The sequence below is a fragment of the Sciurus carolinensis genome, chromosome 9, assembly GCF_902686445.1.
Source record: "Sciurus carolinensis chromosome 9, mSciCar1.2, whole genome shotgun sequence".
NCBI lineage: Eukaryota > Metazoa > Chordata > Mammalia > Rodentia > Sciuridae > Sciurus > Sciurus carolinensis.
Genome location: NC_062221.1, coordinates 130,545,222 through 130,571,377, shown reverse-complemented (window position 1 = coordinate 130,571,377; position 26,156 = coordinate 130,545,222). Strand labels below are relative to the sequence as shown.

At 43.2% G+C, this 26,156-nt stretch overlaps 1 long non-coding RNA gene across 1 annotated transcript in view; it reads left to right on the top strand.

Annotated features, from left to right (window-relative positions):
* Positions 1-25,852, top strand: part of LOC124992445 (uncharacterized) — a 64,290-nt gene extending 38,438 nt beyond the window's left edge. The window contains exon 3 of the long non-coding RNA XR_007110126.1: positions 25,750-25,852. This is a non-coding gene — a long non-coding RNA (uncharacterized LOC124992445). The remainder of the gene's footprint in view (positions 1-25,749) is intronic.
* The last annotated feature ends 304 nt before the right edge of the window (positions 25,853-26,156 follow it).

Below are 26,156 nucleotides of genomic sequence, written 5' to 3'. Positions count from 1 at the left end.
GACCTGTGGTTCCGGGCTGGGGAAACAGACTCAAGCCCCCTTTGGGGCCTAATTTTGCAGGGAAGTAGCTCTACCTGTGTTACCTGTGTTTACAGATTGGCAGCCTCCAAATCACATATCAGAGAGAAAAGGGCTCTTCCATCCCAAAGAAACTGAAGCACAAAGCATCTATGGGCTCAACCAGGGGTTCTATCTTTGAGCCCCTTGCTGTGCAAGGAATCATTTGATTAAGAGGCATTTAAACTTTTTGGGGGGTGTGTAAATTTGCAATGAAAAACTCAAACATGGCTTAATTGTCCATTCACACAGGTAGTTATTTGCCTTGTCTCTTGGGGGCAAAAGCAATGTGGAACTTTGGCAAAATTTAGCATGCAAGATATAGCCAGTACTGAGAGGTGGGACAGAGAGACAAGTTAGGGGACTTGGTGGAAGTGTGACTTAGAATTGACAGACACAGCAGAGAGTACAATATGTGCTGTAGACATTCATGCTTTGCAGATGTGCCAGAATCCTACAAGTTGCTTTGACTTTTTCTTTTGGCTTCTCTCTTAAGCCTGTGATACCCACAGAAAGCCAGTCCCCTGAGAGGGGACTTGAAAAATGCAGAAGTGTACCACCAACTGACTGAAACCCATGCAAAACAAGTGTAAAGCAGAGAACATCCGTGAAGAAACATGACCTGGAGTTTCGGAGGCAATTATTTAGATAGCTTATCTCAAAGAATTATTTTGTCCTAAAAGTGTGCAAATGTTGCAGACAAAAGCCATCTGGACTCAAAACTTGTGACAAGAATGGTTTAGCTTTTGAAAGGCTCCTTATTTTCTGTAGAAAACCATTCAAATGCTTCAGTGGAGAAAAATCTGGGACCAGTGTATATTTCTAAACTTTTTTTCCAAATAAATTCAAGCTTTTCCTTCTGATCTGAAGGGTGAAGCTTGTCTGGTTGGCACCTGCTGCCAACTATAGCCGCTCAGTTCAGCGCATCCCCTAGAGGTCCCTGCAATGTCCAGAAGTAGTTCTTCTGGAACCTGATGGAAAACCTGAGCCAAGAGCTTTAAGGAGGCAGAATTCTCCAAGGACATGATCTCTCCTTTGGGAGCAGATGCACAAGCCAAGTGGGCCCCTCACCCTACACAGTCTCCCTCACTCCCTTTGCTGTAGGCTTCCTGCTTTTTCAGATGCTTGACTGTCCCTGTCAGTCCCCATGACAGTTCCAAGGCCATGCCCTGTGCCTCTCACCACTTGGAGGCTGGCTCCAGGGGGCCAAGCCTCCTCCCATCTCCTCCTCCTCTTTCTCCTTCTTCTACTTGTACTGGGATGGAACCCAGGACCTCAAGGCAAGGGTTCTGCCACTGAGCTACAATCCTAGCTCCTCCTCTGCTTCTTAACTGTAATATGACTTTAAGCAAATGACTTAATCCCCTTGCACCTCAGTTAACTCATCTGTAAAACTAGGCCAATAGTAGGATCTAAGACTTTGAAGTTCAGCAGTCAAGCAATGTAGCAGGCTCAGAACTTGTCTGCTGCATAGCAACAATTGTTACTAACCACCCCGTCCCTCTTCAAACTCCTGTAGGTCTAAGCATTACTTTAAATATTGCAAAACTTTCAGGAGGTGCATAGATTTGGTTGGAACCCCACCTTTTGTTGACATGGGCCATATACTCTGGATTTTCCAACTTAGCCAGATCACCAGTCCTGGGAAAATTTCCCTTGAGCAAATTGAGGCAGGACCAAGGCCAACTAGACCCTTCTTTCTTCTTGTCGGTGCTGCATGAGGCAGGGGTGGAGGGCAAAGGGCAGAAGTTCTAAGAGCCCAAAGGGACTTAGAGATCCCCCATTGAAAACCCTTCACCTCCTTCACTCTACGGTGGGGAATGAAAATCAGAAATGTCCAATGATTGACCCAGGTTCACACAGCAAGAACTGGGACTAACACCCTTGTTTTTACACCCTTGGTGGTATGCTGCTGCTGGGCACCCCCCCTCAGAGATGGCAAGGTAGGCGACTCCTCAGTGGACACATCCTGACACTCAAAAATTACCTTTCGGGAACCTTGGCCTTAACCTGGTCCAGATGGGCTGCACCTAGCTCCCCAGTACAAAGAGAAACTCTACCACAGTTCTCTCCCAAATCTGTCCTTGGATGTGCATTCGACACACAAGGACAACTAAGGGTTGTGATACTGCTGGGCAATACCACAGGGGCTGAGTCACCAGCACACACAGACACAGAGACCCCAACAACTCTCTGTGCCCCAAACCCAGGCCCCTGCCCACCTGCGCCCTGGCCTCCCCAGAAACAGCGATTAGTGGCTGGGAGGTTTCCTAACAAGCCTGAGCTTGAAGGGAGCCTCTTGTTGGGTGAAATTTATTACCAGGCACTTCCTCAAAGAGACTTCCCACGTTGAATTGTTGAACACTTCTGACCTTATGGCCCTGAACAAGGGAAGGGTGGGGAGGGGAGGGCCCCCCCCCCCCCAGATGTAGGGAGTGGGCGGCTCCACTCAGCCAGGCGTCAGGGAGCGGGACCCAGCGGTGCGAGGGACCCCGCCTGGGGGAGGGGCGGGCCCCTGACCCTGGGCCCGCTTGTCTCACCAGAAACTCCCACTGTGGACACTATGTGCACATAGTACTTGAATATTCTCCTTTTCCTTAGCTCCTCCAGAAAGTCCCCAACCCCTGGTGGGATTGTCGCTACTATGCAGTCCTTTTTCTCACTTGGGGAAAGGATAGACTCACCAGTAGAATTTCTTGGTTCATAACTGCTCAAATTTGGCTGCACATTGGAATCATCTGGAGAGTGAAAGAAGAAGAAATACTGATGCCAGGGTCCCACTCCCCCAAAGAGGCTGAGTGAAGGTCCAGAGGAGGCTTGGACACCTGGGCCTCAGATCTCCTGGTATTCTAATGTGCAGCAGAGTTGGAGACTCACTGGCTCACTGCCAGCCCGCCATGACTTTTGGAGTCTCTGACCCAACGTTGGACATTCAAAGTGAGTTTTAACTTCAGCCTTAGAGTTGCAGATGGATAACTTCAGTTCTGATGAGCAACTCACCTAGCTGGGAAGCTATTTGCTAAAATAGAATTGAGCTAACCAACATGTTGTTTAAGTGGTGGTGGGGAGCGGGGTGGGGAGTGATGGACGGCAGGTTGCGGTTCTTGTAACCAACCAGCGCCCTCAGATGCACCACGTGGCACCGGACTTCACCACTGTGGTCCCCTAGTTCTTGGATTAGAGAGGCACATTCTTAACTAGGTCCTGCAGAGTGTGGCTCAACTCCCTCACCAACCTCGTCTTGGATCCTGAGGAGCTCCTGCCATACCATGGGGGTACCACATACACACTTCATCCAGGAATCTCTAGCATTTACGTTACACATCACTTCATGCCCACCCCAGACCTCCAGAACGTGTTCCATCTCTGTTATATATGCTCTGCATTCTGGTCCTTTTTCTTCATAGCCATCCTCATAAAGAAATCCAGTAAAAATGACTTAATGACATAGCTAGTTGCTTAATATCTGTCTCCCTGCTAAGATGTACGCTCAGCTTGCTGGGGACAGGAAGCATGCCTGTCTTATCCATCGCTCCAGTTCTATATGTGGAGCAGATCCACAGTGAACATTGGTCAAATGATGGAGATGGGCCACCCTTATCCCTTAAAATCTGCAGGAAAGTGGATGGAACTTGAGAGCATCATGTTAAGCAAAAACAGTTAGAAAGTCAAGGATCCTATGTGTTCTCTCATATGTGGAAGTTAGAGAGAAAAAAAATACAATAAGGGAGGGAGGGACCTCATGAAATTAGAAGGGAAACCAGTAGAGTAGGAGAAGGGGACCAGGGGGAGTGGAAGGGAAAGTGATGGAAGTCTTCAGAGCAGAGTCGCTGGGGCTCAGTATGCCCAATAAAGAACAATCTAGCAAAGAACTGGATTACTGGCATTATTTTGGAGAAAGCTGACTAATTTATATTTACATGTAATGCATGAACTACAAAACTAGGATTAAAAATTTTATTCTTTATTCCATTTAGAATCAAGCTGACTTAGACGTTATTCTGTATCAACATGCAATCAGGGTCTTTTACTTCCTCTTTGGTGAAACTTTTTCATATAGATTTTTAAAAACTGCAAACCTAAGAAAATAATACCTAAAGTTTCAGATATATTTAAATCACAATTTCTTATTATTTCCCAGGAATTCTTTTTCCTGTATCTCCCAGTTATTTACCTGGCCCTGTGAGAAAGTCTCTAGGTGCTCAGACGTATCCCTGGGACGGCACTGTGTCCTGCTCTTTCCAGAAGCACAGCAAAGAGTACCATAAATCATCTGGGGCTCTCACAGAGGGTGCCCTGGCCCCAGGAATTGACTTGACTGCTTCTCCTTGTCCCTTTTCCTTCTTTCCAACTCCAGGGTTCTTCAGACTCTCTTCAAAATACCAAGGATGCTTCTTGCTTAATTTTGTAGGTGTAGTTTAAATCTTGGATCCCAAAGCAAAGATGGAAGGACTTCCTAGACAGCAGGGGTCACAGGTAGTTAAGAGTTGCTTCCTTTGCCTGGGACTGTCCTACATCCAAAGTCCCACATCCAGGCAAATTGGGCGCTCTACCCTCAGCCTGAAGGTGGGCCCTAAATGCTAGGCATTCAGATTCTATGTGTGCTATAATGGAGAAAGAGAAAACTCAACCTTAACCTCCATATTTTTCTAATACAAAGGGGGACAAATTTCTTTTGGGGAGGTTACTTCTTATTCTGCTCTTTCTTCTTTGCTGGAGTTCGGGAAGGCAGCATCGGAACTACTTTCTTTCTGTAAGAAGTTCTATCTTTTATCATTGAGGAACATGGTTGCAGATATTTTAGACAATAGAAGAAATGTACAGAAGCAATTTAAAACCACCAATAATTCCACCATCCACAGTGATGATACTGATGAAGAAGATGATGCAAATGAGATCATAGCATTTATCACAGTTCGTTGTATGTGGCACCGTTTTAAGCTGTTGACACAAATTAGCACATTTAATCTCCAAAATGGCTCCCTTTTACACATGAGGAAACTGAGGCACTGGGAGTTTAAATAAATTTCCCAAGGCCTCAAAATTGCTTTGTGATAAGCAGACTCATCTTTACTGCACCCCATGCTTCAGATTACAATGATGTTGAGTCTCAGTTTTCAACAGTTCTTAAATGATGTCCCCTCCAAACCCTGGCATCCTCAGGGCTACACTCAGGTGTCCTAAGGAGAAAGCTGTGACAAGGGTCCCTGCCTCCAACTCACTGAGACAATTCAGGACAAGAAAGAGCCCCCCTTTTTTTTGTTCCATTTTACTTCCAACCTCTGTTTTTGTTTTTTCTTAAATCATAGAGGTTGTGGTCCCATTTATAAACTCACTGTGACATTAGGGAGCATCCAGTTTGATACCAGAGACTATGCTGAGTAGCTCTGGGTTTCATGAGTCTTTTTCTTGGGGTTTTATAAAGAACCCTCAAGCTCCCATCCACCTGTAGAGGCTTGGGAAGGGACCTCATGGCAGAGCCTGAGCGGTCCAGGAACGTGTCCTACTGCTTCCTTTCTCCTTTCAGGCTGCCCTGCCACCTGCCTGGCCTGGGGGACCATACAGAAGGCCGCTGGTTGCCTGAGGAACTGGGCAGGCGCCTCCCGCCTCTCATCCCCTGGGCTGTCCTCACTCTCAAGTCCCTTCAGCTCCTACTTGAGAGTCTTTGTCCCTCCGCTAGACACCCCAGGCCACAGGCCGAGGTTAAGATCCACTCCTCCTGGGTTGCTCTCGGTGGGAGCAGCCTTCCCGCCCCCTCCCTGGCCTAGATGACGGTACTTAGTGACCTTTCACACGAGCACTTCAGGCCTTTGTGCAGAGCGATTGTCTTCCGGCTCTTTCTTTGAGAGGACATGGATGACAGCATGGATGTCAGCTGGCCCTGGGTGCAGCAGGAGTGAAGAGCAGGAGGGACCTGGGGCTCAAGTGGCAACAGTCAGCACCCTAGGACGGAGCAGCAGCGACAGTGGCCCTCGAGGAAGCCAGGACCAAGGTCCCCTCATTCCCAACCCCAGGGTGACTCAGGGCTTTCCAGGGGTGCGCTGGAAAGGAGCACTGTCCCTCTTCGGAGAGCCACAGCTGCGTGTTGAGAATTCCCTACCTGTGGCCGGAGGATCCACTTCTTCAGGGTGACGGGGACTGAACTACGTAGATGAGACTGGAAGCTGTTCCTGGCCTGATGGTGTGACTCCAAGAAGGAGTCTCTTTAGACAGCCTTAGCTGCTTATTACTATTATTTTTAAAATTTCAGATCTATTAGGAAAGAGGTATAAAACACTTTCAGCTCCTGTGCATAAGTCAGATTGCAGTAAGGACTGCTGTGGTACTACCACTCACTGTATCAATCCTGCTGTTATTATTACCATTGCCAGAATTTCTCAGAACACTGTATTTCCTTGTGTTCTGATGGAATATTAAAATGGAAAGAGAGGAAGTGAAATAATAGGGCTCATAACATTCTAGTTACATACAAAATGAAAGTACGCATTCTAATTATATATGCACAGAGTAAATAGCAGGGGAAACGGTCCTCACCACGAGCAAAGTTTATCTGTGGGAGCTGGGATTATACAAGGTTCCTTTCTATATTTCAATATTTATTTGAATTTAATACGAATCTGCATTTCTTTTGGAATCAGATATACTAAACATTATTTAAAAATATGCTCATCTAATATTCTGTGTACATTCTAAAGACCCTAGGGATGCTCTCTATTCTTATTTTTTTTCCTGAAAATAAGGTAAATGGTGCTTTTTTAGAAACCCAGGGCATGGTTGTCCAAGAGCACCTGACCTGACACACACCTCCACTTTCAACACAGGACAAGGGTGGATATCCTACCACCTAAGGTGAGCAAAAGAAGAGATGTGCGTTTTCTGCACCTTATTCTGCATGTCTGGAATAATCTAGCAAGTTTGCTCCATTTTCCAGTTTTTCTCTTTCTAACATGGAGCTGTGTGTTACACAAAGGGCAGAATCAGGCCCCCTGTGAGTGTGGACCCACCCTCAGTTGCTCCATCACTGAATCCCTCCGCCCAAGTCAAGGCCTATGTGGAGATGTGCTTTGAGTCCATCCCCATTTCTGGTAAATAAGACATCTCAGTCATCTGCTGCAGCGGGTCACCCTTCGAAGCCTGACGTGCATCTTGTTCATTCCCATCTGGTACATTATCCTCAGGTTTCTCAGTGCGCAGAGGGGGGCTTCCGATCCAGGGGAACCAAAGAATTTGTTTTAAGAGTCAGTGCAAAATGTACACACTTGGAAGGCTATTGTCTGGGAGTCCTCTTCTTGGTCACACCTGATGTGGGAGACATAGTGACCAGGATGGTCAAGCAATTCAATTTGTCCTGCAATTTACATTGATAAACCAATCTCTCCAAAGACAGCCAAGTGCAATGTTAAGATAGCGTCATCAAAGGACAGAGGACTTGATCCTAAACTCTACGTCTTCCTCACAGCCTCTTCCCTAAATCTGGCTGGTTCGCACCAGATTACAACAAATTTACTGAGGAGCAAATTTTCTTTTCAAGGGATAAATCAAACTGAGCACATCTCTGTTAACACAAAGTGGCAGCAAAGGAACTTGGACTTGGAAAAAGGAAAGTGGCAGAACCAAGCCGGCCAGGGGTCACCCAGGCTGGTTAGGGCAACCTCTTCTCCTGCAGAGGCCCAAAGACCATGCATAGTTTTGGGAGAACTTCTGTTCCATTTCATCCTTGGAAGACAACCTCTTTCAAAATTAATTCCTAATGCTCACCAAATCCTCTCAAAACCATACTTCTTTTTTAAAAATATAATGGATTTCTTTTTCTGATTGTAAAATTCTTGTTAATTGTAAGAAAAACAATCAGTAACTACCAAGAAAAATTCAAAATTTCACCAAATTTCATTATAAGATATAAAAACTAGCATTTGGGCTATATATTGTTTAAACATTTCTCTCTCTCCACACACACATATATACACACACATACACACTGATATTATACATAAATTCTACAAAATATTATGGACATCTTTCTCTAGTTATCTAACTAACTGAAGCTCCAGATCATTCATTATTTCAAATAATTTCAGATATTTAGAATTCAGACCATTATAATGACTGTATAGTATTTTATTGTAAATGCACAGCAAAAATTTCAAAATTCATCCTGTAAGGATGAGAATTTTAATCGATTCCTATTTGGTTGAATGTTAAAAGCAACTTTGTGATGAATTCCCTGATACACAAATCTTTAAGCCCTATGCTATGCCTATGGAGAAAGAAAATCTCTGAAGAAGGATCACTGGCTTGAAGGATAGGTTCATTAATAATTTATTTGATATAAAATGTCAGAATGATTCCAGGATGTATAATACTCTAATAAAAAATACATAACGCATGTGACAATACATAAGCATATTATGACATTTTGCGACAAGTATAGCCCATATTATGGCACTGTTATTATAAAATTACATAATATAAAATTTAAAATATAAAACCTGGTAGGGACTTTTATGAACTGAAAAACTTTAGATGCATTCAGCTGTTGGACACTGAACACAGGCAACCATGTCTTTTACATACGATACTTAATTTTCTCACTCAAGTCACAGGCTCTTGAAATTCCCCAGGGACCCACTAACAATAAGTGCTGTGACCCCTCTAAACCCTGAAACGGGCTTATATCCCCCAAACCTCTTATGAGAAAGGTCCTTTAAGGTGGAGAGCAAAGAAGGAAGCAGGGCTTCAACAACAAAGAAGGAAGGAGGAACTGGTCTGTATTGAAAAAATGACTCTGTGGACTCCATGGTAGGTCCGTGTGTCTAGACTGAGGAGGGAGAAAACCGTGTTTCCAGTGAGCTGAATAAAGACCTCAAGAACTGATGAAAAAAATATTACCGTGGATCACTCTAGGAAAGATTATTTCTTTCTTTACTTTTATTTTGTTTATTTTTTATTTTTGCTGCCTCTCTCTCTCTCTTTCTCCCTCCCCCCTTTCTCTCTTTCTCTCTCTCTCTCCCTCTCTCTCTCTCTCTCTCGTGTCAATCTGATTATAACTACTCTGTTCTTGTTGACCTTCTGAGGCTTTTTTTTTTTTCAAAATTTGAAAGAATTAAAAATTATAGCATCCATGAATAAATATAACTCCTAGCTCCTTCTTATTAGCTGAATGCAGTGGGGGATAAATACAGTGAGCGTTCAAGAAGGAAAAAAAAAGTGAAGAATAGAAAATTGTTTAAGTGGCCAAAGAAACTTTATCCTATTGTGTTGCAGGCCAAGCTATGCCAGCTATATGTAAATGCAGGCAGTGGCCTGTGTTCCTGTGTCCACTTTGAAGTTGCCATCTGAATTTAATTCTGCCTTTGTGATTAAATCAGGCCATTACGTTTAATCTCACTTAATAGTAAGAAACGTCCTTTGTTGTTTTCTATAGGCAACATATTCTGCCCCTAACATATACAGCTTGGTATTCACACTTTACTATTAATCCCCGATGGCTGATAATTGCTTCATCTCCAAGCCCTCTGTCCAATTCACAGGGCCTGATTGCAACTATTCTTTCCCTATACATTAATGCACTGTTTGGGTCTTGCTTCTTTGGCTCAGTGAACCCTATCAAGCTGTCCACATTTTCTGGGCATGTGGGTGTATTGTGAGATGTTAAATTAAATTCTGTGTTGACCCCCCCTAAACACCAGAATCTATTAGTCCCTGCAACTTAGCTGATTGACAAGTGGGACTACTTTTCCACTCAAAATCCTGCAATAAAAAACAAAAACAACAACAGACCGAATATTTTGTTTCTAAGCAAAGTCTGAGATCCTACTGCTGTCTTGCTATTTGCATGCTCAGGGCCACAGCAGGACCAATTGCATTATGGCCACAGCATTGTTTCATTGATCTTCCATTTGTCTGTCTTGTCATTTCTCTGGGAAAAATTATTAGATTCCCAAAGAAGCACAGAGAAGCACCATTCATTGCATTTAAGGTTTGAAATTATTTTCTCCTTCTTGATTTTTTCCAAAAATCTTTTGGATAATGAATCTTACAGCCTTCTGCCCTTGTTATCTGTGACATGAATTACCCAGACATGGAAATTGCAGAGTGAAAAATGCCAGCTGAGTGAACAGCTTTCTGTCTTTCCTTTCTGCACCCAAGGTAACAGATACGGCCAATTTTAATGTTAAGCTTTTCAAAGAAAAAGGGCTCTCCTTTCTGTTACCCATTCATCAGACAGGCAATAGTTTCCAGGCTTCTCATGGTGCTGAATTAGGAATACTGTCATTATCAATTTAACTCTGTGGTTCCAAAAGTATAATTAGCTGCTTCTAATTCGTATTAACTACATATACTACCTAGAATTTCAACAGCAACCAGAACGCAAACATAACAGTTCCACTCCACTAGTGGCTTTGCCTAGCTTTATACAATTTCAGCCTCCTGGGTATTCTTGGGGCTCATGGGAAATCCACATGACTATTTTAAATTTCTTTTTCTGATTTTGAAAAGAATCTTTTTAAATTTTATTTTACATATGATATAGCTAGAGTGTATTTTGTAAATATGAATTATGTATAAGGTAAGATTTATACAAAAGTTATCTTACATGTGCCATAGAAAATCTTGGAAGTTCAGAACAACTAAAGTAAAAATAAAAAGCATTCCAAATTCCTGTGAAATAACTGCTGTTATCATTTTGGTATATTTTCTTGATATACTTTTTCTCTGTAGCATACTCATGAATAGACTCAAAATGTATAATACACGCATGATATTTAGGGGCATTTCCTTTTATTATATTAGATGGTAAATACTGAAGGCACTGAGAACTGTGTGCTCTTATTTTTTAAATTAACCCTTTTATTTTAGAATAATTTCAGATTTATAGAAAAAGTTGCAAGAACAGTACAGGAAGCGCAAACATACCCCTCCCTGTTTTCCCTGTTGCTAACATCTTATGTAACCATGATATATTTGTCACAGGTAAGAAACACCTGTAATTAAAAAAAATACAATTAGGAGCATTCAGTTTCTTAACCTGCTTCCTCCACCATAGAAATACACAGTCTCCTTTTCACTAAATATTCTTAACTTATTTTTTAAAGAGGAAATTAAGGTAATAAAGTGCAGCCATCAAATGAGTTAGGTTCTAGGTAAAAACACTGATAGTGTCTAGCTGGAAATCTGCTACCAGAAAAGTTTCCGTCAAGGGAAAGCAGTGTTGCCCAAACCCAGGTCTTCCCTGGTACCCAGTTCAGGGTCCATTGTGGACTCCTTTGGGAGCATCAGTTGCAGTCCAGGGTCCAGACTTTGCAAGGGAGATTCTACATGCTAGTCAAAGGAGTTCAGGCATCTTTATTTTTAACTTTTTAAAAAATAAAGTTACAATAAGATTATATTCTCATTGTAGACATTTTAGACACTATACATAGAGAGAAGAAGCAAACACAAAGTATTCACAACACATGGACCCAGAGATAACCATTATTGACAGACAGAGATATTTACAATCCTACTGCTTTATAATGCACTTTTTAAACTTATATCATACTTATTCTCCTCTAACATTTTATATTTAAAAAACAATCCTAAGGGAATGTGCAGCATTTATCCTGTAACATTATCATGATTATTTAACCCCATCTCATATTTTGGACATTTAAAGTATTTCAAACTTTTTCCTTTTATAAACCTACTATGATTTTTTTTCTGTTACATAATTTTTTCCCTATTATCAAGAGCTTAACTAAGTAATGTGCCTTATTATTTCCTCAGGAAAAAAGTCTTCAAAGGTGGAATTAGTGGATTAGATTGAGGTTCTCCAATTTGCCCTTTCCTGAGTGATGTTTTTCAAGAATAGTAGAAAAAACAAATAAACAAACCTGTGTTTCACTGCATTTGGTGGGGGAATACCATTGTAAAATTACTAGTCTCAGAAGAAAATATCAAACCCACAGCATAGCCTTGGAAAACTGGTGAGAAGTTTCTGTCTGGTCCACATGTAGCTACCCAGGGGTTCCCACAGGGAAGAAAGATGTGTGGGCGGGAGTGGGGGAGTGCTTACCTTGGACACTGGCACCCAAAGAGCCCCCCAGGACCTGTCAGAATGGTGATCAAAATAAAAACAAGGAGGAAAAAAATCAAGCAATCACAAACGGTTGGGCGACTCAAAATCATGCTGTGGTTGTGAGTTATCACATGTTGGGAGGACAAACACAAGTTCTGCATTTTCTAAAGCAGGCATGTGTTCTGACTGTAATTTTTTTCCCTATCTAAGCATTTTATTAAATCCACGGAGGGACATTTGTAATTGAGACAGGAACTGAAACAATGATCCGACTGTAATTTTTGAAAGAAAATCTGGAAACGAGGATTCTGGGCTCCTTTTGCTGTCACTCAGACATGAAAAAAGATGAAGCGATCGTAAGTAATCGCAAACGCCTCCCTTTCTCAAGCAGAGCCAGGGCTTGGCACGGCAGATATCGCTGCTGCGTGGCTGGACAATCAGTTCCAGGGAATGCTGAGCTGGATACTGTGGGAAATTGTATAACTGAATTTATCTGTATATGCTAATAGTTCTATTACCTTATTGAGTGAGAGTTGGTGATTTTAGTTTTAGTTTACACTAAGTAAGATTCAGGATTAACTATATGCTATTTAAAAGAAAGATTCCCAAAACATTTACCAGGCAAAAGAAAAAAAAGTTAAAGTTGTGTTGAAAAATACAGTCAGCCTTCCGTATCTGTGGGTTCCACCTTTGTTGGATTCAACCAACCATAGATTGAAAATATCTGGGGAAAAGTTGTGTTTGTACCGAACACGTACAGACTCTCTCTTGTCATCATTCCCTGAATGATACAGCAAAACAACTACTCACACAGCATTTACGTTGTATTACCATAAGTAATCTAGAGATGATTTAAAGTACATGGGAGGATGTGAGAAGGTTATATGAACACACTACACCATTTTATATAAGGGACGTGAGCATCCTCAGATGCTGGTATCTGCAGGGGTCCTGGAATCAATGTCCTGTGGATGCCAAGTGACAACAGTAGAAGGAAGAAGTTAAGCATATCTCAGCCTCAGGTTGTAAGTTCTGATGCTGTGTTCATTGAAAATAAGGTTTATCAATTCTGTCAAAGTCGCAAATTACAGGGACCACCTTCCATACAGGGAGTGGTTTTAAATGGATTGAGTGCTGCAAACTCTACAAAGTGATTTTTCTAGCTCAAGCTTAGAGTTGTCCACCATCTTTAATTCCTGGATGGAAGTCGAACAGTGTACTTAATAGGAGTAAATGAAAAGAGGTTCCAGGAAAACAGAAGGATGAATGACAAGTTCATAAGACATGAAGACTAGAACTTCCTTGGGTACCCCTGGTGCCCTGTGGAGCTGGCACAACCTAGATTTGAAATGTGGGCATTCTCACTGTTCTTTTGCCTTTTTTAGTCCTGGGTATTCCTACGCAACACCCCAACATTGCTTCTCTAGTTCAGAGCCCAAGGGCTGGGGAGATAGCTCAGGTGGTAGAGTGCTTGCCTTTCATGCACAAGGCCCTGGGTTCAATCCCCAGCACCGCAAAAAAAAAAAAAAAAAAAAAAAAAAAAAAAAGAGTCAGAGCCCGAGATGCTCTTAGTATTGTGTTTTCAACATTTAAATTCTTTTACCAAAATTTCCTAGAAATTTGGGAAATAGCTTAATTTCTGGAAACGTGATGAAAGGGGTCAGGTTAAGATTGCTTTTTGGTCTCTGACTCTCTGAGCCTGCCTTCCTCGCTTTGTCCCCTGTGTCTTCTGTCTGCTCTTTCTCTTTTTTCCCACTCTCCCTCCCACATTGTTCTAGGCTTGCCCTATTTCAGGACAGGGAGGACAGAAGGCAGAATTAGACCTGAACCCTGGCCTGAAGAAAATGCAGAGGAGAGGGGGGTCACTTTGGTCAGTGGTCTGAAGAGGTGTGGAGTGGGAAGGGCATCTGAATCAAACCTTGAAGGATGGTGGCAGAGGGATGAGGAAGGGACACTGAGGCTGCCGGGTGGTGGGAGGAAGCGGCAGTGTGAGAAGTCAGGAAGGAGGGATATCAGGTTGGCTGGTGTGGTACCCAAAGAGAAGAGCGGAATGGGGACTAGCATGCCGTGGGGCCTTGAGTGGCAAGTCAGGGGGTGGAGTGACTGTATTTGGTGCTCCAACCTCAGCCACTTGCCTCATCAGCTTGGTATTAGCCAAAATCTCTCAACAGATCGTAGCGCATGCATTGGGTCCTGTGTTTGCTGCTTGAGAAACTCTTAAGCTTTCAGTGGAAGATGGAGGGACTACCAACCTGCTGTGTGCACTGGTCTCGTCATTCACCTGAACAGTCTTTAAAAAAATGAATGAAACCCTTCACTTATACAGAGATGGAATGTTGTTTTGGAAAGAAAAACTTGTGCTATCCTGAACCTGTTTGGTCTAGTCTGCGTTTGTTTTATAAATAATACTTTCCAAAGAAACTGTCTCTGACTTACAGAGAACCTGGGGGAGGCCTCATAGGGGTTTGGAACCTCAGGAGATAACTGAAGATGGGATCAGAAAGGTTTCTGGAAGGTAAGACTGCCACACAAGCTCCTTCCACACCAGGCCAGGGGGAGGGAATCCTTCTTTAGAATAAGGTGAGTGAGTGTGTGTGTGTGTGTGTGTGTGTGTGTGTGTGTGTGTGTTTATATAGCACACTGGCCAACTCTGGGCATCATACTGATTTAAGAAAGACAAGCAAGAGGTCTAGTTTTGAGTTTTGAAACTTCGAAACTGAGGTGTCTTTTATTCTAGTGCTACATCCACAAACTATGGCAATTTATTTTTAGGCTGTGTCTCTGTCATCCCATAAGTCTGCAGGGGAGAGAGGAGAGCCATATTGGGGTCCTCATGTGAGAAGGGAGGTGGGCAAAAAATAGAAATTAGAAAATAGGTATTAATTTCCTTGCTGCCCCTGGCTTTTCTTCTTTCACTCCTTCTTAACCCACAACCCTATGGAAAAATGACCAGAAATGACTTAATTTGAGAGTAAACCTTAACATCTTCCAGAAGCATCAAGCCTTATCTTGTCTCCCTGCTCCTTCCCTTGGGCATTCCAGCTATTTTTGACTAAGCCTGAGTTGGATATTCGCAGAGGGATTCCCTGAATATAGGCTCCCAAATCAGGAAAGAGTGCTGACTTTCATCATGCAAGGGCTTGGGGGAGCCCCTAGTTTTGTTTTGGAAAAAAAGGCTCATAATTTTATATCTGCTCTCTCAACCAACACCCCTGGACTTGCCTCATCTTCTGCAGGCCACAAGAAATCAGTGTGTTCTGGATTTCCTTGAAATGGAAACCTTGGTAAATAGGATACAAGATGGACTCGATGAATTTGATTCAATCTTGCAGAGTGTAAATTAAGCTGGACAGATAGCCTGTGAGAGTTTAGCAAACAGAATTGTCCCAGAAGGTCAGTGATAAGATGAGAGTGAGGACTGGGTTTTTGGTATTTATCTTTATTACTTTGACTTATGTAAATAGTCCTATCTATTCATTTGCCCATCAGTAGAGGCATGATTTTTTACTGATGCATTATAATTAGACATAATAGAGGGATTTATTGTTACATAGTCATATGTGCACGCAACGTAATTCAGTCGATTTCGTTCCCAATTCTTCTAATTCTTCTCCTTTTTCTCTGCCTTTCTCCACTTCACTGGTCTCTGTTCTATTTGCATGGGAGCCTCTCCTCTTTTTTTCCTTTTTTCCTCCCTGAGTTTCCAGATATGAGGGAAAACATAATGATGGTTGGCTTGCAGGCGTGGTTTTGTAAGCTATGAAGACAGGCGTGGTTTAAAGTGACTGAGGTTCTCAGCTCAGCTCCTTTGGAGTGTGGATCACAAGCTCAAAGACCTCAAAGAGCAGCTGAGGTGGGCGGAGGTCACATGGAAGGCAGCAGTGGGGCCTGTGGCCTATGGGGCATCCTTACGCAGCCCTAGCTCACTCTGCCGTGCATAAGCTGACTAGTGTGGCATATCTTCCAATTTTTCTAGAAATCACTCAAAATCTGGGTTTCCATGTAAAGTTTCCTGATTGTCAAATGTTGACAAGAAATTCATTTAAAATACGTAAACCACATACAGCTGCATCTGCTTTCACTCCGCAGGCGCCTCTGGTTTAGAAACTAGTGAAGGCTTTCAGGCATCATTGTCCTTGAAATTGAACTCTCATCACCTCAAGTCATTCACCTTCTCACCATCATTCTCAATCAGTTGTACTCACCTGAGTTTTTTAAAAAACCTATACGTGTGCCCAAAACTTCAGCCCATACTGATCCTCTTTGGGAGAGGAAACTTGACATGTGCCTGTTTTGTTAAATTATTTTTTATTGTGGTAAAATATCCATAACATAAAACTTACCATCATAGTCATTTTTCAAAGGCATAAGGAAGATGTCTGTTGTACGACCATCAACATCTCCTTCTAGAACTCTTCTCATCTCGCAACACTGGAAGTCTATAATCATTAAACAACTCTCTCCCCCCCAGCTCCTGGAAACCCCATTTCTATGTTCTGTCCATATGATTTTGACTACTCCAGGTCCCTCACAGAAGTAGAATCATACAGTATTTGTCCCTTTGTGACTGGTCTATCTCACTTAGCAGAATGTCCTCAAGGTTCACCCATGTTTTAGCATGTGACAGAATCTCCCTCCTTCTCAAGGCTTGAAGGCACCACACTGAATTTATCTCTTCATCTACGGATAGACATCAGGTGTAATCTTTTGGCTATGGTGAACAGTGTCGCCATGGACATGACTGGACATTTCTATTCAAGTTCCTGCCTTTGATTCTGCACATGCCTATTTTTAAGGCTCTGCTGGAGATTCAGGTGAGCACCCTTTCAGAACCACTGTCTCACCTGGCAGTAGCAGGTGCCACACCTGTTGTGTATTTCAGCCACATCATTTGCTCTATTACATCCCTAATTGTTATAGTCAACATCTAATGCAGTTCTTGATTCTAGTTGGCCTAGCAGAAGAAGAATTAATGGAGGGAGTTGGTTAACTCATCAAATCGACAGTGATGCTGAGGAACTAGGCTGAGAGGGAACAGCATGAGCAAGATCTTACCACAGAGCAGTCTACTTTAGATGCCACCAATGTCACCATGGCCACAGGATAGTTGCTGTAGCCCTGATTGGATTCCACCACTACTACACTTTGGCTCAGACAATTCCTACCACCCTGGTGAATACCCACCTCCACACCACAGACGCTTTTGTCATTGTAAATACTTGTTAACCAGTTCCCTGTCTGCCTGTCTTATGCCTGAGATGCAATGTCCTGACTTGAGGCTCCAACTGGCCTCCCATGGACCATAAGCCCAACCCCACCACCTCATCAGTGCTGTGCTAGAGCTACCTGATCAAGCTCACAAGAGTCCTAGCTTGTGTATCGTCCCAAGTCCAGGTTCAGGGACATCACATTGGCAGCTTGGAATTGACCATGGTGGTAGAACTTATACAACAGAAAATGAGCAAAAATGACAAATTGGGGCTTTGTCTTTTTCTCAGAGAGCCATTTTGCCAGCACACTACTTGCTCATGTCCCAGACAGACAGCCAAAGTGACAAGGGTCAACGATTGCCAGGAAATAATAAATCATCTCTGCAAATCAGATTATTGAACAGAGTCGAAGGAAGGAAGCAAAAAATGAATAAAGAGGTAGAGAAGAAGGAAGAGGGAGAGAGAAATTGGGGGAAAGTTTGGAGAGAGAGGGAGAGAGAGAGAGAGGAGGGAGCAACGCACAGAAACCTAGGTGTATTTCTGCATGTGTACAGACAGCTTAGGGCCGTGCCATCCAATAGAAACATAATTCAAGCAATATGTAACTTAACCATTTTCTGATAGTAATATTAAAAAATTAAAAGAACTAGGTAAAAATTTTAATTACATATTTTACTTAACCAATATGTCTCAAATGTTATCATTTTAGTATATAATCAACACAAAAAATCAGAAATCCTTCAGTTGTATAAAAGTGAATTAGGTCTGCCAATCTGTGGTGGTTGGTATGGTATTGGCAGGGCCTTAGATGCTTCTAAGGTGTCAAACATAAGCTTGCAAGTGTGGACTGAGGCAAGCGGGGAGAGGAGACAGGACAACTCTGTCTCACAAGGGAATGAAGAAGTCTAAAAGCGACCCACAGACTGCCAGATTCATCCTCCCTATTCTATAGAAAGCATCTCTATAATTTATACCTGCCAAGCGAACATGACAGTCCTACTTAAGGACCCTTATAGCAAAGGTGCCTGTATTACAGTTGTCCCTTGGTACCCATGGGACATTGGTTCTACAAGCCCAGTACACACAGAATCCAAGGATGCTTAAGACCCTTAAATAAAATGGCATGGTATTTGCATAAAATATATACACATCCTTCCATATGCTTTAAATCATCTCTGGATTACATATAATATCCAACACAATGTAAATCATTGTTTTATTGTATTTTTCAGGGAATAACGCAAGAAGAGAAAAGTCTATAAATGTTCAGTATAGATGCAATTCCACCCCTCTCTACCCAAATTGTTTTCAATCCCTGGTTGGTAGGCACCTGCAGGTGGAGAGGGCAGAAGTGTCCACTTGCAAGGGCAGTTTGACAACAGCTCTCAACGTTTTTGATGTACAAACTCTAGGAACAATCTTAGGAAAGTCCTATGCGACTGCTAAAATGTATGAGCAAAGGTGTTATTTCAAATATTGAAAACAACAAAAATGTTCAACCCCGAGGGTCTGGTGCTCTGAGCTAGAGTGTGCCCATTCTGTGGAGCACCTAGAAGTCATCCCAAAGTAGGATCTATTTCTAATTGACACGGAAAGAAAGTCACAGTCTATGCAGAAACACAGAAAGAAAAAAAGTGCAATCAATCTATACGATAGCAGACCATTTCTGTAGGAAAGTAAAAAAAAATTGTTTTTGGTATAGGCATTGGAAGAGCATTTGGAAAAATTCCATCGGGTTATCTGTGGATGTGGGACTATAATAGGAAGCTTTAGGAAGGGAGTTTTACTTTATATACATTGATAATGTGAAATTTTGCAATGGTCTTGAATGGTTTTCTCTAATTATAAAAAAATATAAAATAACAAATAGACCCACTAACATTTCAAAAGAAAACTACCCCATGCTGTTGAGGCTACAAGGAGACACCTTTTCAGGCCCTACCTGTGGGAGTGGACTTTGACACTGCCATTTTGAGGGACCTACTTGGTGACACACAATCAAAGCCTTATCGATTTGTGTCAAAGGAGTGATGTACCTCTAGAAATGTATTTAGTGTAAACCAATCAAGGGCATGTAGATGTGTGTGCAGGAAAGTTTGTTAATGTGTGAGGTAATGCTAAACTGTTGAGGGGGCAATAAAGTGTCCATTTACAGGGAGTGGCTGAATAAATCACAGGATGGCAACGGTGGAATCCCAGATTACAATGGTGACAATGGAGTGTAGTTGGCCTCAAAAGCTGTCATGGTACATTTTTAAACAAATAAGATACGTTACAAGACAGGCTGTGTAGTTTAATTCTAATCTGTCACATAAAGAGTTGTCCCTTGGTGTCTACCAGGGACTGGTTCCAGGATTCTCCCACAGATCCCCAAATCCTCGGATGCTCCAGTCCCTTATATAAAATGGCATAGTATTTGCATTGAACCTATTTACATCTTCTTATACCCTAAATCATCTCTGGATTACTTATAATACCTAGCACAATGTAAATGCTATGGAAATAACTGCTAAATTGCATTGTTTAGAGAATAATGACAGGAAAAAACCTGTGCATATTCAATACAGATGCATTTTTTAAGACTTTAAAATCTGTGATTTGTTGACTCCAGAGGTGTAGAGTCCATGGGTACAGAGGGCCAACTGTATTTGACTCTATCTGTACATATGTGGAGAAGAAAATCTACAGTATACATCAGGGTGCTGTTAACAGCAGTTTTCTTGAGCAATAAGATTATAGACAAATGTTGTTTTCTTGTGTGTACTTTTTGAAATGGTTTCATTTATTTATAGTGAGTATAATTCTTTTATTATTTCAAAAAATAATAAAGATGTCTCTTTAAAAATTGCGGTTGTCAGGTACAGTTGTGTGCACCCATGGTTCCTGCTGCTCAGGAGACAGAGGCAAGAGCATGGTTTGAGCCCAGGAGTTTAGAACCTGCTTGGGTGACATAGTGAGATCTCATCTCAAACCAAAACTAAACCAAACAAAACCAAAAATTGCTGAAGAAACCAATTGCAGAGCCTCCTTTTCTGTTTCTCTCAGTAACAGTTCCAAATTAGAAATATTAAACCAGTTATCCTGGTACCCCACCTTGGAAACCATTCATGACGCTGGGGTGGCAGAACAAGGACCCAGTGACTGTCAACTTTGTGTTCAGGGTTAACACTTTTTAATTGTTGGAAATTACAAGTCATTTGATTTACAATGGCCAATGATTATGAACACATTCTCATAAGGGGTTCTTTAAGAATTCTAGTTTCGTCTTTTCAGTTTATTTTTTGGTAGGTAAATAATTAAAATATATCATAATGCAATCAAATCGTGAAGCAAAATGTAAAAGGGTGACAATTTACCGAAAGGGGTAACTGCTGAATCTTGAGAGAAGAAAACAAATCAAAAGCTGTCTTTGAACCTATTTAAGAATCCACACAAGATGCTTCCAAGCTCATGAACTGTATCAGTTTCACTGACAATCTGTACCCAAAAGACAAAACCAAACTAGTACTTACAATGGCATTTTAGGGGGATGAAATTTAGTTGGTTTTATATGTAGTGAGGAAATGAAGGTGTCAAATAAAAATGAACTATAGTTCAAAATTGAAGTCATGGGGTTTAATGATTAAATACATAATGTCAATCTTCAAGAGAAGATAATTTTAGAGAGTTTTATCTGCTCCTATGTATGTGTGTACACACATACCTCTATATTTATGAATTCCTATGTATATTTGTATATTAAATACACACATACACACACACACACACAGAAGTTAGCAATGAAAATCTTGACAATGTTCTATTATTTGAGGAAATGGGAAAACTGATGTTTTGATAGCTGATGCATCTGTATACTGTATACATCAGTTACCAAAACATCAGTTTTCCCATCTCCTTAAATAATGAGATCACTGCTTCTACAGATCACTGCTTCTACATAGCTGGATCTAAATAAATAAAGGGTGAGTGAATAACTGGAAATAATTCTTTTATGATGTCACATTGAGATCATTCAGTCCTATTTACATGCTACAACTTTAGGCTTTGCAATGATGAAAAAGAAAAAAAAAGAATTATTTTAAATAAGTCCTTTCCACAACTCAATAAGAATACCCTTTCTCGTGTCTCTGTATAATATACCCTTTCCTCAACTCTCAGAAAGGGGCACAGAGAAGTTTTGGCCTGACTTACTGACAAGGAAGCTCCTCAAATTTTACACGAGGTTTGACTGTTGGTCTAGTTTTATTTTTAACTTAAAAAAATATGAACTTAAACTTTTTTGGGGGGTGTGGCAGGAAATGATTCTCATGAAAGAGGGTATCCCATTATGAACTGTTCCTGTGCATTCAAAGCAGGCACACCTTTTCAAAGCCCAGGGCAAGCATTTTTCAAATGACTGGATGGGTTTTAAAATCTAAGTGTAACCTTTAACACAGTTCAGAAACTTTGAGCAACACACTGAAGACTGACCCCTGTCCCCTCTCTTGGTGAACCATCTCCCTAGGGTCAAGGTTTAGGTGTTGGGGGCAGCAGAGTGTAAGGATCAGCTGTTAGCCAGAAAACAAAGCCCCTTTATTTACCCAGTTTGGGTGATGGGGGACTGCGTTCCAAGGCTCATTACGCTTAATCTTCAAGGGTCCCTGTGTACAGCCACCTAGGCCCCCATGGAGTTGCTGGCTTCCAGGCCCAGGTGATATGGGGGAACCAGGGCGAAGGGAGTGGGGTGCAGAACCAAGGTGGATGCCCTGGTTCTGGCAGAACAAGGTGCCCCTCCATTCCCTGGCAGGTTTCGGACACTGAGGCTGTAAATTCTGCCCACGTCCCTGCCCACAGGACGGCGCCTCATTGCAGCCGGCCACCCTCCTTCCCTCTTGTTGGGCTCGGTTCTCTCTGTACTTCTTGGAGACCCCGTAGCCCTTAGCACTGGCCTGGGTCTAAACAACATCCCCCACAAAGACTCGGTAAAAGTGCCCACCTCCACCATTGTCAGAGCTACTGCTATGGTTGTTTCTATTTTTAGGGAAAAACATCGACCCCACATTCCTGAGGAAACTGCTGCTCAGGTCTCCAAAGTAAATAGCCAAATGGAAGGGGAATCACTCCCTCAACAGAGGCACTGCCACTCTGATGGCCTGGGCTCTGGGGCTGGGGGGACCCTTGCCTGTGGGCACATGCACGATAATATTGTTTGCAGGAGTAGAACCAGCACGGAGTAGAGACTATTTTGCTCCCATTTTACAGATGAGGAAGTCAAGGCTCAAAGAACTTAAGGATCATCCTGTACAAGGGACCATAGCTCAGAAGGGGGTCAGGGATTTTAAAACAGGCCTCTAGATGCCAGGCAAGGCCCTGCACTAGAACATGGCATCCCTCCTGCTACACCTGGCCATGCCATCCTGCAGTGGGAAGGCAGGGGCTGTGTCTGCCGGTGTTAGAATTTGCCCAGGGCCTGCCTGTTACTTCTGAGAGCTGCCTTCAGCTTGCCCCACCTGGCCGAAGGTGGGTAGGACTGGGGGATGCTGTGGACTCATGGGTGATGTGACAATGATCCTGCTGAACTGGGAGGGGGACGGGACTCACCTTCAGTGACATGTCAACATGCATGGGCGTGGAGGAGATGTCAGCTATGACAGTTCTATCCCCATTAAACGTTGGGTATTCATCACAGATTTTTGTACCATTTGGATTTTTTAAAAATACATGAAAATATGGTTTATTATGAAAATAAGTGGTGTCTCTTTCAGTTTGGGGTCCCCCAAGGTCCTGCTTGCCTAACCCCAGTCCTGGCTTGCCTGCTTCTCAATGCCTGGTTTCTTCCTGAGACCCAACTGGCAAAATGAGGGTTCCCATATCTTAATATGGGAGGCAACTTTAACTAGTCAGAATACTTTTCTGACCCTACCCTGTTGACCAGCTTGAAATGGTCACTTATTTAATGAGTTTGAACCAGAATTTAACTACTATTTAAAACTTGAACATAATCAGTCCTGATACCTCCCTCTTCCTCCTTCCTTCCTTCCTTCCTTCCTTCCTTCCTTCCTTCCTTCCTTTCTTCCTTCCTTCCTTCCTTCCTGTGGAGGGAACTCAAGCTGAAACTCACTTTGGGCACCATCCCTTGGGTTTAGATGACCACAGGCACGATTTTGAGACACAGTCGTGGTGATGGTACCTAGTAGGTAGGCACTCGGTGGCTACTGGCCAAAGACATGGCTCTCACTGGCAAAAAGGAGCTGGCCCCAGCCCCCTGGCCCAGCTCTCCTGGGTTGACTGAGCCCCATTCATCCCCCATGTGCAGATGACTCAGCCAGTGATTTCAGTCACCAGCCTGGTGTTTATGCCACTTGCCACAAACCGTGGATACTGTTTGGAGCTGACACTCCGCTGGTGGAGAATGACATTCAGTCAGCTTGTGGCCTCTGTGGCCGGTGGTTTCTGAAGAACCCATTGTGTGCTGGTCAACCATGAGGAGGGGGTAGGGATCCTGAAACCCTCTCTCTGCTCCCCCAGAGAAGCTTTGGGGTTCACATGGATTCAGCACCACAGCAGGCTCCAGGGGCCCCTGGGAACCCAGGATGGGGCCTTGTGTGGGTCTCCTTCAGAGAAGGCCCTAGAGCCATAAGGCTGGGCTGCATTCAGTGCTGGCAGGAGATGGGGAGCATAAGTCAGCTTGGCTCCTTCTACATGGAGGGCTACTTGGTACCATCAGATGCCACATGTGCCCTATTCATGGATTACAAAAGAGGTTAAGAATGACAGAGCACACGCGGCTGCTCTCTGAAGCACCCGCCATGGTCCACCATCACGTGGGTAATTTCTAGAATAAACTGTAAGCGCAGCAAGAAGAAAAACACCCCCAGCTGCAACAGACACAGTGACCAGCAGTTCATAGGTGCCTCATTGAATCCCCAACAAAGTGCATCCTATCACAGCCCCCATCTGAGAGATAAGGAGACTGAGGCTCCAGAGTTCAAGAGGTTGGTCCCAGGTCACAGAGCCAGCAAATGGAGTAAACAAGACCTAGGTTCAACCAACACAGGGCAATGCACAGTGAGGACAGCAAGCTGGAAGAGGAGCCCCGGAGCAGGGAGGAAACTGGGGAGAGGACCCTGGTGTCGGAGGGCACTTGGACACAGCAGGATCCTCATGACAGAGAGTTCTTCCTCCTGTCTTCCAGGTGGCCCTTCCATGGGGCCCAGCTCTCCCCCACCCCCTCCCCAGGAGAAGCTCATGTTTCAATGCTGACATCTCTCCCTCTGAGCCTCATGTGAAGGCAAAATATAAAAGGCATCTTTAATTCCCCCATAGCTCAAAACCATGGATGCCGCCATCATGGGTGAATTCAAAGGTTGTCTATGAAATGGGGACCGAGAGGGCCAGTTTTAATTTTTCCCTCCTCTGGCGATTCACACAGTGTGAGAATTGCTGACTGTGCCTCCTGACCAGGGCTGTGCTGGACCAGGACTGTGACCAGCCAGGACTTCAGGGGGAACATGAATGTGAAACCACCGGAAGCAAGCCAAGAACCAAACAAAATACTGCCTTTGAGTGGTAATCTGGGTAGAAATCATGTTATCAAATAGGTGTTTTCATTAATGATTCTTCATCTGCTCAACTCAATTTTTAAAGATTTGAATGGGACAGCATTCAGGAATCACTTCTGGGGAGTGTTTTGCTTTTGCTTTTTACCTGAACAGGTAGTGTTCACCTGAGGATCAGAGGCATGTATGCCTGGAAAGATGACTGCTATCCACTTTCACCCCAACTGCAGCCCTAGAACCCCACTACCATACATCCTATGTCCAACTCCACCACACTGGGATATTTTGAAAATAAAAATGTAAAACTGGAACAAGTGAGATACAAAACCAAACTACAAGTGAAATGACCTAAAATAACTACCATGTTAGTGATCTCTGGATAGAGGAGGAATGGAGTGGAGAGGATCTCTTCTGCTGGGTTGAAATCTCTAAGTCACCTGGATTAGACATGTTAGGAGCAACAGCAACCACAGCCAGGGACTGAGGTGGGCACTTCAGGGGGCACATGTCGGGGTGCTAAAACCTTGCCCCAAGAGTTAAGGTCAGGAAGAAGAAGGAGACCTCTCTACATTATGGTATGACAGGGAGGGCACCCTTGGGGCCGGTCCCTCCACTCCCTGACTTCTAGATTTCTCTCCTTTGTTTCTACTTCTTCATGAGCCTGTTTTCTCATCTGCAAAGTGGGGATAACACAAGTGCCCACAAAATGAAGTCAAGCATGTAACATGCTCAGAACATTATTGACACTTGAGAAGCTCAAAGTTGGCTGGCGTCAATACCATTATTTTTGCTACTGACTGTTCTTATTGTGAGAGAATCCTCTTTCCCCCGTCTGTCTGTTCCCAGGTGAGGCCGCATTTCTTTCTTTCTGCTTTTAAACCCACAGATTCGTCTTCTCATCCCATCTTGTTATTTTGGAGTCTCCTGGTTGTACAACTTCGGGATTCTCTAAGGAGTTACCCATGTTACCCAGAAGCTTCTGGAACACAATAGCTCTTCTTGGATTCCCGTGCTAGGATCCATGGTGAGTCCGTCCCAGGTCCCATCACCTACCTCTGACCTATGTGCCAGGCGTGGGTCCAGGTGCAGGGTCAGGTGTGTCTGTCTTCTACGCAAGGGCTCTCTGCAGTCAGTACTCACTGGGTGCAGGAGCCCGTTAGAGACTCACGCCCGTCCATGAGAAATGCTGGGTGAAAAGATGCTCGCTGTGTTGAGAAGACGGGGCCCATTGGAGTCAGAGCATTTACTGTCTCCATGAAAACACTGCAAAGCAGCTACAAAGAGAAAGTCCCT